This window comes from Trachinotus anak, unplaced genomic scaffold (genome assembly GCF_046630095.1).
Source record: "Trachinotus anak isolate AG129_WGS33_773 ecotype Australia unplaced genomic scaffold, CSIRO_AGI_Tana_v1 ptg000025l, whole genome shotgun sequence".
In the NCBI taxonomy this organism is placed as follows: domain Eukaryota; kingdom Metazoa; phylum Chordata; class Actinopteri; order Carangiformes; family Carangidae; genus Trachinotus; species Trachinotus anak.
Genome location: NW_027273876.1, coordinates 13,517,061 through 13,529,816, shown reverse-complemented (window position 1 = coordinate 13,529,816; position 12,756 = coordinate 13,517,061). Strand labels below are relative to the sequence as shown.

General features: G+C 44.2%; 1 protein-coding gene across 2 annotated transcripts in view; it reads right to left on the bottom strand.

The window, feature by feature from the left end:
- The window catches only part of raraa (retinoic acid receptor, alpha a), a 142,777-nt gene extending 139,041 nt beyond the window's left edge, over positions 1 to 3,736 (bottom strand). For both annotated transcript variants that reach the window (XM_071463666.1, XM_071463667.1), the window contains exon 1: positions 3,333 to 3,736. The gene's annotated coding sequence lies outside the window, so the exon portion shown is untranslated. The remainder of the gene's footprint in view (positions 1 to 3,332) is intronic.
- Between the last annotated feature and the right edge of the window lie 9,020 nt (positions 3,737 to 12,756).

Genomic DNA, 12,756 nt, shown 5'->3' with positions numbered 1-12,756 from the left:
ATTCCCTAAGGCAATGACTACGTCATTGGGCACCATGGCCAAACCACTGTAATATCCCAATTTATTTCTACTTATTCTGACAGAGTCGGAGCCTGTTTCATGTAGGTCAAGACTGGTTTTATTAGTGTAAAACTACACTGTTTGGTTCCAGTGGACTCCATTTGTAGGAGCAACTCTTTCTCTCTGAGGCCAGAGATTTTATTTGCTGACAAACTGAACGATTCTTGGCAACATCAGTAAAAACATGTGCACATCAAAACTAATTCTAAAAACCTAGCCCACCATTTTTTTTCTTGTTTAGAGCAAGTGAAACTCTAACTCTGCAGAGTGGTTTTCACCTGAAAACCACCCTGTTTCTTACCCCAGAAACACAGCTACTACTGACAGTGTGTGTGGGACTGGGTAGAGGTGTTTACCGTTAAGCAGAAGCTGGGTGACATCTCCATGGTGCCCTGCCATTGTGGGGAGCATGTCTCATCTGTCAGAGCCTGATGAGTTTGTGCTGCACAGCCACGGCCTCGTGAGTCAGCCTGGCTCGTCAACAGCAGAGCAGGCTGCTGTGGCGAGGCTGTGTATAGACCAGCACGGACCAAACCAAACCAAAACACCTGACACACTGAAGACTTTTTCACAGAAAACCAGACCAAAAGCCAAATTTAGCCAAAGTCCTGTCACACACTCTAACTTGTCATGCAATATGACAACAGGTCACTGAAAAATTTCTTAATTCAACATGCAAAGCTGATTTAGTTTTATACCGTTACTCAAAGGAAAATCAGACGAAAATATAATTTTGAGAAATATATTGAATACGTTAGAAAAACACAGCGGCAGAATCTGCTTCAGTTGGCAGATTGAAGCTTCTCATTTCCTGCACCAAATTTTCCCTAAATGTGAACAAACCTGCTTTTAATAATTGATTGAACTGAATCAGGTGAAGTCAATTGTTCCACATGTGATGAGCGAAAAAAAAAAACAAAACAAAAAAAAACTGTCATCAAATTTGACAAATAAAACTGATAAAGCTAGGAACTACTGACTCACTACTAACTCTGTTTTTCAAGAACAAAGAAGAAAAAATTTCCTTTCCAGTGTTGTTCGCACTTGACTTTACAATCTGCAGAGGAAGGAGAGGGACATGGTGAGGGGGTGGGAGTTGTGAGGAGTCAAAGTGAGTGTGCCACTGCCTCCATGATGATGACACATTTAGTACCATGTGAAACCGAGGCGTGTGAAGCTTTTAACTGGCACTCTTCACACGAGGAGCGAACTGACTTCCCGTTGACGCCTGACAGGGAGGGTTTGACTGCATCGCAGAAAGCGCTCGCCCTGTCCCACGAAACGGCACACCGTGGCATTTTCACAAACAACACTGGGCAGTTTGACATCTTGAGGAACACATTCATAATTTCCAAAGTATGACAGATTTGAATATTTTGTTACCAAAAACTATTGTAAATTTCCCTTTATGCTCTGGGAGGAGGCAGCATGACAAAACATGTGACTAAAGCTGCTGTCGACAATGATTTGAGGACAGTAATTCTTCAGATTTACTTATGGATGCAAACATCATGCCTTTCAGATGACCTCATTCCTACCTTTGAGACAGCAACTATATTTTGGTCCTGGCATCAGGTAAAACAAGACGGATAAACAGCAGATTAAAACTGCTCTCGCAAACATCTAAAGGTTATTGTCATAATTATTAACATATGTAGCAGTTTAGCAGGAAGGTTAACAATCTTGCTCTTAGCCCAAGCCCTCCCAATTATGATGACAGCACAACCTTTAACTGTGAATCACACCAAAAGAGGAGGTGACAAGTGAGGGAAAACCCTGAGAAATACCAAATTTCCCACTGAGTGACTTGGGGCCTCTAACACGTCTTGCTCTGAATGTCACAGGTTTTCACAGGAAAGAGCATCTTTTTCCTCCGGCCCGACCTCACAAGAACAAAAAACAAACAAAAAAACAACAACAACAACAACAACAACAAATAAACAATCTGCACTGCCATGTCAGCCGCCAATGTCAGAGAGGTTGACAGGGGCAACATAAAATCTGTAGCATCAAAAACATCAATCAACAAATCATGTTGTGCCAAATGCATAAGGTGCAGCGACTTCACAGATCACTCAAGACAAAAGGAGACCTCTACAGAGAGCCTGTTACAGCCTTAAATGGAGGGTAATGAGCACCGTAAACTGGTTTTTACAAGACAACATTTTACAAGATAACACCGCAGGTCTCTGGTGCTGCAGGGCATGTAACTGAAATGTTATAACACAGTCTTGACATTTAATTTGCAGAGATCCAGACACCTCAAATTGGCACATTATCTTGACAGGGGTTAATCAGGGGTGTTAACAAATTGGTTGAGATGTCTGTCAGTTTGCAGTCGTACGTCAAGCCTTAATTCCTGATGTTTATGCGACAGAGGAATGCATGTGTGTGTGTGTGTGTGTGTGTGTGTATGTGTGTGTGTGTGTGTGTGTGTGTGTGTGTGGGCTCATCTAAGTTTCCAGCTCTTTATTAGGGCACATCAGGAGCATGCAGGCTGCAGTTGCCCCTCTGCGAGCTGTGTCTGCTCGTCCACGCAGAGGAGAGGAAGTGGGCTCATGATAATGATCCGTAATCGACAGCAAAGTGTATTATGCACTCGAGCAAAGTTCATCTCAAGCCGGGGGCAGCCCACAGCGAAGCAACGCTGACCGACATCTGCAAATGCACGACGCCAGAGACACATGTTCTCCGCATTCCGTTGTCCTGATGCCGCAAAAACAAACTAGCCGTGCGTCGATACAGACACATGCTTTTGACTCCACACACCGGCGCTCCCCTGCGGCACCGCGCCGGGTGGTTAGCGGGTTGCTTTTTGCTAATTGACTCACGGAGACTGACTGTCTGCGCTGAAACGCGTCCCGGTGTCTTCGCAGGCTCAACCGAGGCGTTAGCTTGGCATGCTAGCTGCACTAACACACGTCGCATCCACTGAATATAATGTTTTTGTTTTTGTTTTTTTTTATTTTATTACTTTTTTTTTTTGCAGCGACACGGTGCTGCTTGAGTGGCCGTGAATTACCAACTTGACCGGAGTTTCTCACTCCAGTTATTCAGCCCGTTTCTGTCAATGCAGGAAAAATAAATAAATAAACCTGTAACACACTCCTGCACATCATGACCGTGGCCAAGCATGACGCATTCAAAATCCTCCAGGTGAAAAGGGCTACGGGTAAATACGGTACTCGGTTGACCCCCCACTACGGAGAATGAGACCTGGAGGCAGGCTGTCAAATGTTGACAGGCTGTCAATGACAAGTGGATGGTAGTACCTGGGACCTGTTGACTCCTCCTCCCGGTCCCCTCGGACCGCTGGCTGAGGTTCTTCTCCTCCGCTGATGGAAGTTCAGCCGCGCAGCTGTATTTCTCCGCAGTGGGGTCTCTTTTCAAAGTTTCCTACCGACCCTCCAGTCTCCAAACGGTGGCTCTCACAAAGCGCAGAGTCAAATCGGCCCCCCCACCCCCGGCAAAAACCGTAGGTAAGAGGCGGCGAGCCGCTTTCAGAGAGCAAGCAAGTTTGGCTCGGCTTTCTCAAAGGCGACCATTGCAGTCACGTTTTCTGGCTGTGAAATTCAACACCAGCTCTGACCCCGCCCCTTTCCTTTTATGGGGGCCAGTGCTCAGAGGTGGATGCCCTGCTCCCTCCAGATGTGCTCTCTGCTCTGCTGAAGTGATGTGAGGCAACAACAAAAGTGCAATTCTTCAATCGCATTTTTTTTTTTTTTTTTTAAGTGTATCTCATTCTTTCTGCTCCTTTAAGCCTCAATAAATATCACAACACTCCCTTTTCCATTCTCAGTCAGGCAGCCAAAGACAGCTTTTGTGTTGCAAAAGATCAACCCTAATACTTAACCTTGGATGTGAGGTTAGGTACAGTGATGTTCCCAGTCAATGTGTGATTATGTAACAGGGATATTTTAAAAGTAACGCAACCAAAACCGTTTGCAAAACAGAGTGAAGCAGCACAGTAAAACAGCACAATGTAATAAAAATTTTACACAATCCTTGCAGCCTTGTGCGGAATTTTCACACGGATGAAAAATCTCTTTAGTTTTATTTTTGCAAGACGTAAGAGAGAATTCTTAAGTTTCAAATGCAAGAACATCAAGAGCAAACACACGTTCATTACACATTCAATCATACACTGCAAATATTCAAAGATAAGCACACATATGCTGCGCATTTTTAGCTGTTGTCATAATCATAGCTCAACCACCAACCACATCTTTCAGCAGCCAAAGGTCATATATGACTTAAGCTTTACAGGAAGATCTCAGTTTCCTTACAGTACTTTCCCTTTTCTGTCAAATTTAAATAATTCTGGACAAAATGCTTACTCGACACCATCCGTCTCAGACGCTGTTTTTGTAGAATTTTTAGATATGGAAATATTTATGAAATTTTAAACAATCTGGCCCCTCCTCCATTGCGTGACTATGCCTCCCCGTCCTGCTGAGAACACCATTAGAGCCTCGAAAATGTCTTCCATCAAAGACTGTACCCTTTTGTCACACTGCATTTGGGCAGGCAGCATCTTCTGTTGAACCAAACGCTGCAGTAGCTCTAAAGCCAAATTATACATGTGTATGAGTGAGTAACCCGGCTGCGTGCTCACTGACTTCATTTCATTTTTATATTGTACATTTTTCATATTACACACAATCTTGTTTTTAAGTTTGTCTGTAATTTACATTTTATTAGAGCTGCAATATGTGTATGCCTGTTTGCATGTTTTTAATTGTGCCTACAAAGAAACTGCATGTGAAAATTATCTCTCTAATTGTTGATTGGTTGTTTTAATTGTGGATCCAATATTATACTGTATTATTATACCAGGTTGGATGCTGCACATGATTAAATAAAAATGAAATAATATAAAATAATGAAATAAGCTCACAAACCAAGTTGTTTCTGTAAAATGTAATCAATCATTTAAGGCTAAACTTGTAATAGGGGTGTCAGTTTTTTTCTGTGCATGCATAGATATGGACTTGTGTAATTATTAGTCAAACTGTAAATTAGGTGTTGGCAACGTTTATAAAAAATAATTTACAGATTCAAAAATATGACAAATCCAAAACAATTTTTTACCATTGACCAGACAACTGGTCAATGAAAGCTGATTTTTGAGACATCAACTGAAGCTCCTGTTGTGATTTGTTCTTATCTTGCACAGTTTATTGACTATGCAAATAACTGAAAAAAACTGCAAAACTGCAAAAAACAAACAATTAATCAATCAGTTATTAAAATAACTGTTTTTTTGCAGCACCTAATATTCACATGTATTCTCAAGTGTGTGTGTGTGTGTGTGTGTGTGCGCGCACAGCAGTGGGTGCCAAGAAATGCATGCATGTTTGCGTGCAAGGGATTTGTGTGCCGGGGGAAGGCTCAGATTCACTCCTGTCTCTCAGATGTAACAGCAACACTCAATAGCTTTCCGCCCCAGAAAGCAAAGTTTTGTGACAGGTGCTAGATGTGAAACCCCTTGTCCCATATGATTGGACAAAAGGCCACAAGACAGCTAGTGACATACTTTGCCTCCATGTTACCTCCTCAGTTGCTTTTCATCTTTTCCTGGGAGCAATGACACTGCTACGGAGAGAGTGCAAGTGACAGTATCCTCCTTGTTTTCCCTGCTGCCTTCAAGGCTTTCTTATTCAAAAGGTGTGATTGGCACTAAGCTGTGTCAGTTGTAACACATCGCCACACAAGTGAGGAATGCTGTGCTGGTTGTTGGCGGGGGGGGGGCGGGGGGGGGGGGGGCATGCAAGTAACCATGGACTAAGGGAGTCATCAAATGCTAAAAGCATGCACTGGTGGAAATAGTTGCTGTCATAACAGAATAGCTGAAGAGATGGAGCTGTCTCATTTCACCGACCTCTGACAGGTGGAACTGGGGCCCAGCATGTATGTGTGTGTGTATAGCACGACTTCATGTAGACTGTGTAGGCTCGCCCTCATTTACTCAATTTCAGTGTGGGGATTTGTATTGTGTAGCGTTGGGTTTCCTCTACATATCTCTAGGTTGGATAGTAAGGCCTCTGGGGTCTCCTCAGCCCAGCTGCATCCTCCACTTGTAGCCAGGTTTACACTGGAAGTTACTGGAGTTGAATCTTAATGGCTTTCCAGTCTCGTGCAGCTCCCCTCTACTCTGTGAGACAGATATAGACAGCATTTCAGCATGTACTGTACAGCCACAAGGACATGTCAAGCATAGTGAAAAGTGATGTGATGCGTGTTCCATGTGATGCCTTGCATAGTCTCCATGTATGTCAGGCTTGCTAATGCAGTGATTTGTAAGACACATGCATTAGCTTTGTATCTGGATACTGCACAGAAAGAAAATCAGAGCTTGGATGCCCTTTGAAGATCTAACACGTCTAATGCTGCCTGCAACCTTTTCACGACTTTCAAGGAGCAACAATGACACGAAGTGGTAAATACAGTATACGTACATGTTTACCTCCACCAAGGAGGTTATGTTTTCACCTATGTTTGTCAGCAGGATTATGCAAAAAGTACTGAACAAATTTACACCAAACTTGATGGATCCTAGAATTTTTCCTGAACATTGCAAGATTTCTTTCAATATTTTCATCAGTGTCTCAGAAGTATCAGACGTATTAATGGTCCTGAGATCTGTGACTTTGTACAGTGTGGTCCAGATCCAGATAATGTTGTTTGGCCTTGGCGGAGGTAAGTGCTCTACTGAGTGTCATTCTAGTGCCTATTCTTTTGGTAAGTAGATGAGTGATGTTTCTAGTTAGACTCATTACTTCAGTGAGTCCCAACCACAGGGTCGAGATCCCCTAAAGGGTCAGAACATGAGATGATGATCAAAAGGGTGTGAAGCGAACACAAATATTTGTGCTACATATGGAAGCTGTGTGTGGTTTGTAATGTTATAAAGATTATGGTCCTGACCTGCTTTATATGAAAAGTGCCCTGAGATTACTTAATGATAATAATGTTGTGATTTGGCATGATGCAAATAAATTGAATGAATGAATAGTTGGATCATAGCAGCAGTTTAGCTTAGCTTAGCATAAAGATTGGAGGCAGGTGTAAACAGGTGGTCTGGCACTATCCAACGCTAACAAACTTCAGCTACCAGTACCGCTAAAGCTCACCAGCTCACTGATTACCTAATTAGCATATTATATCCTGTTTGTTTAGTTTTGGTTTTACAGGAAGCTATGTGCTGGACCATTCCTGGAGTTTCAGATAGTCAAGTTAGGTAAATTTTGTTACCTTTGCACAGAGCCAGGCTAGTGGTTTCCCCCTGTTTCCAGTCTTTATGCTAAGATAATCTAACTGGCTGTGGGCCATAGCTACATACTTACCATACAGATACCGTATCTAATCATGCAAGGCAGCGAATGAGCCCATTTCCTGGAAATGTTCCTATTTCTTTATGATGACACCAGCTGAGAAGGGTGATAACCACTGCATCACTTAATATAGACACAGATTTTATATAGAGAGGAGCTGCCCAAATCATGTGATTCCCTCCTATGAAACCCATGACATGAAATAGGCTCTGTAGATGGTTATTGTTACAGGACTGCAGTGAAGTGTCTTTCTCATGTTTCATTTGACAAGGCATCCGGTGAGCCCCTCAGCAGGTGCTCAGTTTCTGCCTCTAAACGCCGGGTGCCTATTTACTGTCCAGTGTGAAAGTCCAAGGCTATTTCCAAAGTGTTGTAACATTAGCCAGCCTGATGAATGCTTTCACCCCCAGCATGGGGCCACATACCACATGTCACAGCCTGGTTCACAGAAAAAAAGAGGGTGGCAGAGGCAAAGGGGCCCCTCCTCTGCGTAGGGTGTCACTCACACCCAAGAGAAACATTTCCAGTTCCCCAAATGGACAATTACAGTGGGGCATCTAATGCACCGGGGCAACATGAGAGCCCTGGGGCCTGACGTCAGAAAGGCCAGCAGTCTACCAGCCTTTCTTGGGTATACATTTGGAGACGATATGAGACCTGCTATAGGGGAGAACCATGGCTTGGTGGTCAATAACCATCCACATCCAGAGTCCTTTGACTTTTAATTCATCCAGGCTGCTGCTGCCGTCTTAAATCCACATATTTATTTGGAACTCCCAGCAACCAACTGTTCATCATGCACTCTGCAACTCCCCTTTAATAGCTTGTCAACCATAGTAGAGCATAATGGTGAAATCATCAAAGAGCCATGAGAGAAACACACCTCCACTTCCCAGCAAGGCTGCAGGCTACACCATTGGTCTTAATAATAGAGCCTTTCTGTGTATATCACAATAAAGTGAAGATATCACACCACTGTAGTGCTCAAAAGTAGCCACCCTGCTAGTAGTTGAATGTGCCACTGGTGCTCCGTAAGTGTGTCTGGACAGGCATGCTGAAAAGCTACATAACCAGCTCGTGTTAGTTTACTTTATGGTGCTAGGTTGTGAAGAATAAAGAAGAAATGAGCAGGGGGAAGAAAGAGAGCGTAGATGAGATTGTATCAGCCGCATGGAAACAGTTAGCCAAGCCCCAAAGCCTCCTTTGAACTGCAAATAGCTGTTAAGGAAGAGCTTTCACTCAGAACACATTTGAATAACATGCCACCAACATGCAGGACAACACAGAAACACACATTTTTCCACACACACACACACACACACACACACACACACACACACAGAGCACCACTACCACCACCACCACCGCTGCTGCCACACACAGGGACAACCCTGCAAACCCACCCATATCCCTGCCTAATCTCACCTGCGAGAGAGAAAACCCATTATACAGTTTAATTTTCTCTTTCTCATTTTTTCCCCTCCTGGCGAAAAAAAAAAGATGATTTTTCAAACCTCTGACAGCCGAGCCTTTTGCAGGATTTAGTCCATCTGAAAACATGTGGTAAGCCTTGTGGAATGTTTCAAATGATTCCCAGATGTGGGCCGCAGACAGGTTTAACCCATTCTTTTCCCGCTCAGCGGCAGGGAGGAGGTATAAAGGCGGCCTTGCCGGGAGAAAGTCTGAGCTGTATCAAAAAACTTTTATCCCTCTCCGTCGATTTTTGTTACTTTCAAAGCATTAGGGCTCACTGAACTGTGGCTTAATGTAATTTGCCGTAAAGCTAAAAATGGAAGTCCCTCTTATGCTGCATTACCCAAGAATAAAGAATGTGAGAACACTGCTTTTTCCAGATGACTCAGCAATCGCAGGGACCTGACAAAGATAAGAAAAACACCTTTATGAGGGACAATTCATATTCCTGACACGGTTAACTTCCCTCTGCATTGCTCAACACACTATTTTCTTTGCTTTTTTTTCCCACTGCAAAGCAACCTGTAACAAGGCAGGACATTTCTCGCGTATCAATTCCCTGCCAATGCCATATAAAAGAAATACAAGAGTCAAGCTCTCTTTCTGCTTCACTCGAACTTCATCATCATTGTTTACAGGGTACGATTGCGATGGGATTCAAAACAGGGTTGCTGGACCGTTTTATGAAGGACGTTGTTGTTGTAGCAACCCTCCCAAAGATGGCGGTTTTGATGAGATAGGGAGGGAGGTAACAGAAGAGCCAGGCTAGTAAATGGGGTGGGGAGAGCGAGCCGCTTGATATCCTATGAGCAACAAACTCAAGTGACCCCATTCCCTGGCCTCTCTCTCTATCTCCAACTCTGTCGTTCCCTCCCTCCGCCTTTTAGCCTCTTTCTCTCTCTCTCTCTCTCTCTCTCCTTCACTCCATACTTCCCTCTCTCTCACCAGCCTAGCCAACTGTGAAGCAGTTGTCCGACACGCCCGTCGGCCGGCCAGCCAGCATTTTGGACTGAGTCTCATTATACACAATCATAACAGACAGAAAGGGTACATGCAGACAACTGATAGAAGTGCACTAAAATTGAGGGCAGAGGAGACTGGCAGGCAGTCGCTCTCAGAGCAAGTGGGTGAGCGAGCAAAGGAAGAGGAGAGGAGCAGCCAGAGAAATAGTGATAGATAGGGAATACTCTTCTGCTACGAGGCTCTTAGCAGGATACCATAGGCCATATGAGGCCAGAGCAGGCTGGGAAAGATTGTTACTGCTTTGAGCTTCCACATGTGAATGCACCGCAAAACCCCCTCTCCCCATTTTCTTTTTTTTTTTTTTTTTGCCTCCCTCCCACAAGCCTCCCTAAGGAAAGACCAGCGTTTTAAAAGAAGCACAAACAACTGCCAACTCCAAATTCTGCTTTTTATTTCTGAAAGGGAATCAAGCATAGGCTACTTATGCTCCCTTATCCGTGTTGTGTTGCAAGTGGTCTGATGCTCTGTTACTCGGGTCACCCATTAAGACACAGCACGCTTTTTTTTTGAGAGCTGGGATCATATCCAGAAGGGATTAGGCTAAATGTGCGATAGGGCCATATTTGTGTATCTTTCATTTCCACCCCTTAACATCAAATATCCGCTTTTCTTGTTATCTAGTAGGTTCAACACAGAGTTCTGGAGATTGAAAACTAAGATTGCAATTACTGTGACGTTTAGGTTCGGAGTTATCTTCAAGACATAGTCTGACGTCTTGGGAAATACTTTTATTCACTTTCTCGCTGAGGGCATGAAAAGATTGATGCCACCGTCATGTCTGTGCATGAAGTATGTAGGTAGAGCTGGAAGTCACTGAGCTTAGCTTAGCATACAGACTGGAAACAGCTAGCCTGTCTAACGCTACGCACCTTTCAACACCTCCAAAGCTAACCTTTAAACACACTTTGCTCATTTGTTTAATTCTGTAGTTTTATATTTGCCATACAGACATGAGAGTGGTACCGATCTTCTCATCCGATTCTCCGTCAAAATGTTGAACTGTTCCTTTAAAGCTGGTGGGGCAATTATCAAAATTATCAAAACAAAATCACCTCTTAAACATCTAAGCCGAACAAACAAGTCAGATGATACTTTCATGTAACTCAACGTCCCTCCCAAACTAACCACCTGGCAGCCTCCGCCTGTACAGCGCCTTTATACCCACACATAAGGTTATGTTACACCCTCACCCTCCTGCTGCTGCTTCCTCCATTTCGGATCATCGGGGTGCCAGTCGCCAACATGTTCCCCTTCCCAGCATCTCATCAGAGGAAACCCAGAGAGTATGTCCCTTTAATTAGACCGCCCGTGAAAATAATGGTGCATTAATGACATTTCTATGGGGGCCAATGAGCTGGAACAACAGAGGAAAGACTAAATCACAAATCAATTCCAACAAATGTAATTAAGGCTTAATTAGCCTCCAGGGTGTCACTGGAATGCCACGAAGGGGATGATGTGGAGGAGAAGAGAAAGAGAGGGAGGGGGTGAAAAAGAAATTTGGAGAAAGTGAGATCGTCATGGGTCACGACAACAATGTCCGCTCTTTTTGCAAGGATCACCGGCTCTATAACTTACTGCATGTATAACGATCATAAAGGACATACTACATTTATTGTGTGTCATGCTTTGCTGTCATAACATGACTTCATGCTCCCAACGCTTTGATTAAAGTCATGAGAAATGCTAGCCTGTGCATGCTAAATGTGTGGCTCTTGGCACGTGCCAGTGCGGTTTTAAAGGGGAGGGCTGATTTAAAGGCAACACTTCCAGTGCGGAGCCACACAGCCAGCGCTGGGTAGAGAAGTGCTAATTCTCTATAAAAACAGCAGCATGTACGGTTAAGCCCAGCAACATTCTGGTGTTAAAAAGAAAGCAAGGAGGGGGGAGAAAAAAACAACAGAGGGGGGGGGGGGGGGGGGGAGAAATGCAAAACCGCAGGGAGGCTTGGAGAGGACTGGCCTGCCTCGCTGGATGCCAGATCACACAAACACAGACTCTTGCGCCAATAAATGAGCTTCATAAACTGCAATTAAAACCCTGGGCACTAATTTAGTGGAAATGGCAGCCTGTAAAAAACGAAGAGTGTTAGAGAAAGGAGGAGAGGAGGGAGAGAGGCAGAAAAGGGGAGAGGTGGAAGTTTCTGGACCTCAACAGAAGTGATTTTTTTTTTCTTCTTCTTCTTTTTTCATCCCTCACATTAATGCAAAACATACCATGCTCATACTTTTTCCTGGCTTGTACCACACACGCAGAAACAGACACACGGAGCTGCTCACTTAAAGGCAGGAAAGTGTGGAATCCACACACACACACACACACACACACACACACACTCAAACATGCACACACACACATTATCATTACAAGGAAACACAAAATGTCACGTGAAGATATTTCCCCTTCTCTCCCTGCCTTCCTCCTACACTTACAAACACACACACATTCACCTCATACACACACCTTTACCCTCTAGAAGCAGGTCTGTCAAACCAGAGGTGCTGGGTCTTGGACTGGATACAGCTGATGCGAGACATCTGCCCTGACCGGCTATCTATCTGGGTCAAAAGACTATTGGATGAGGTGTCAGCATTATGATAAAACACACCACGCACACCAACACACGTGCACAAAAACACACAAGGCGCAGGCTGGGAAAGAACCCACTTCATAGACACATTTTATTCCCACCGAACTGGCAGGGAACACAGTCTGAACCGTCAAGTGACACTGATACAGTCGTCAGGTTGTAATGAGCGATGAGTGGACATGTCACGCGACGCAGTGCAACTGTTGGGTAACGCCGTGAAGGCCTCCGGTCGCTGCAGTGCCGAGTGACAGTGGAACGTCAGAGGTGCAGGCGCTT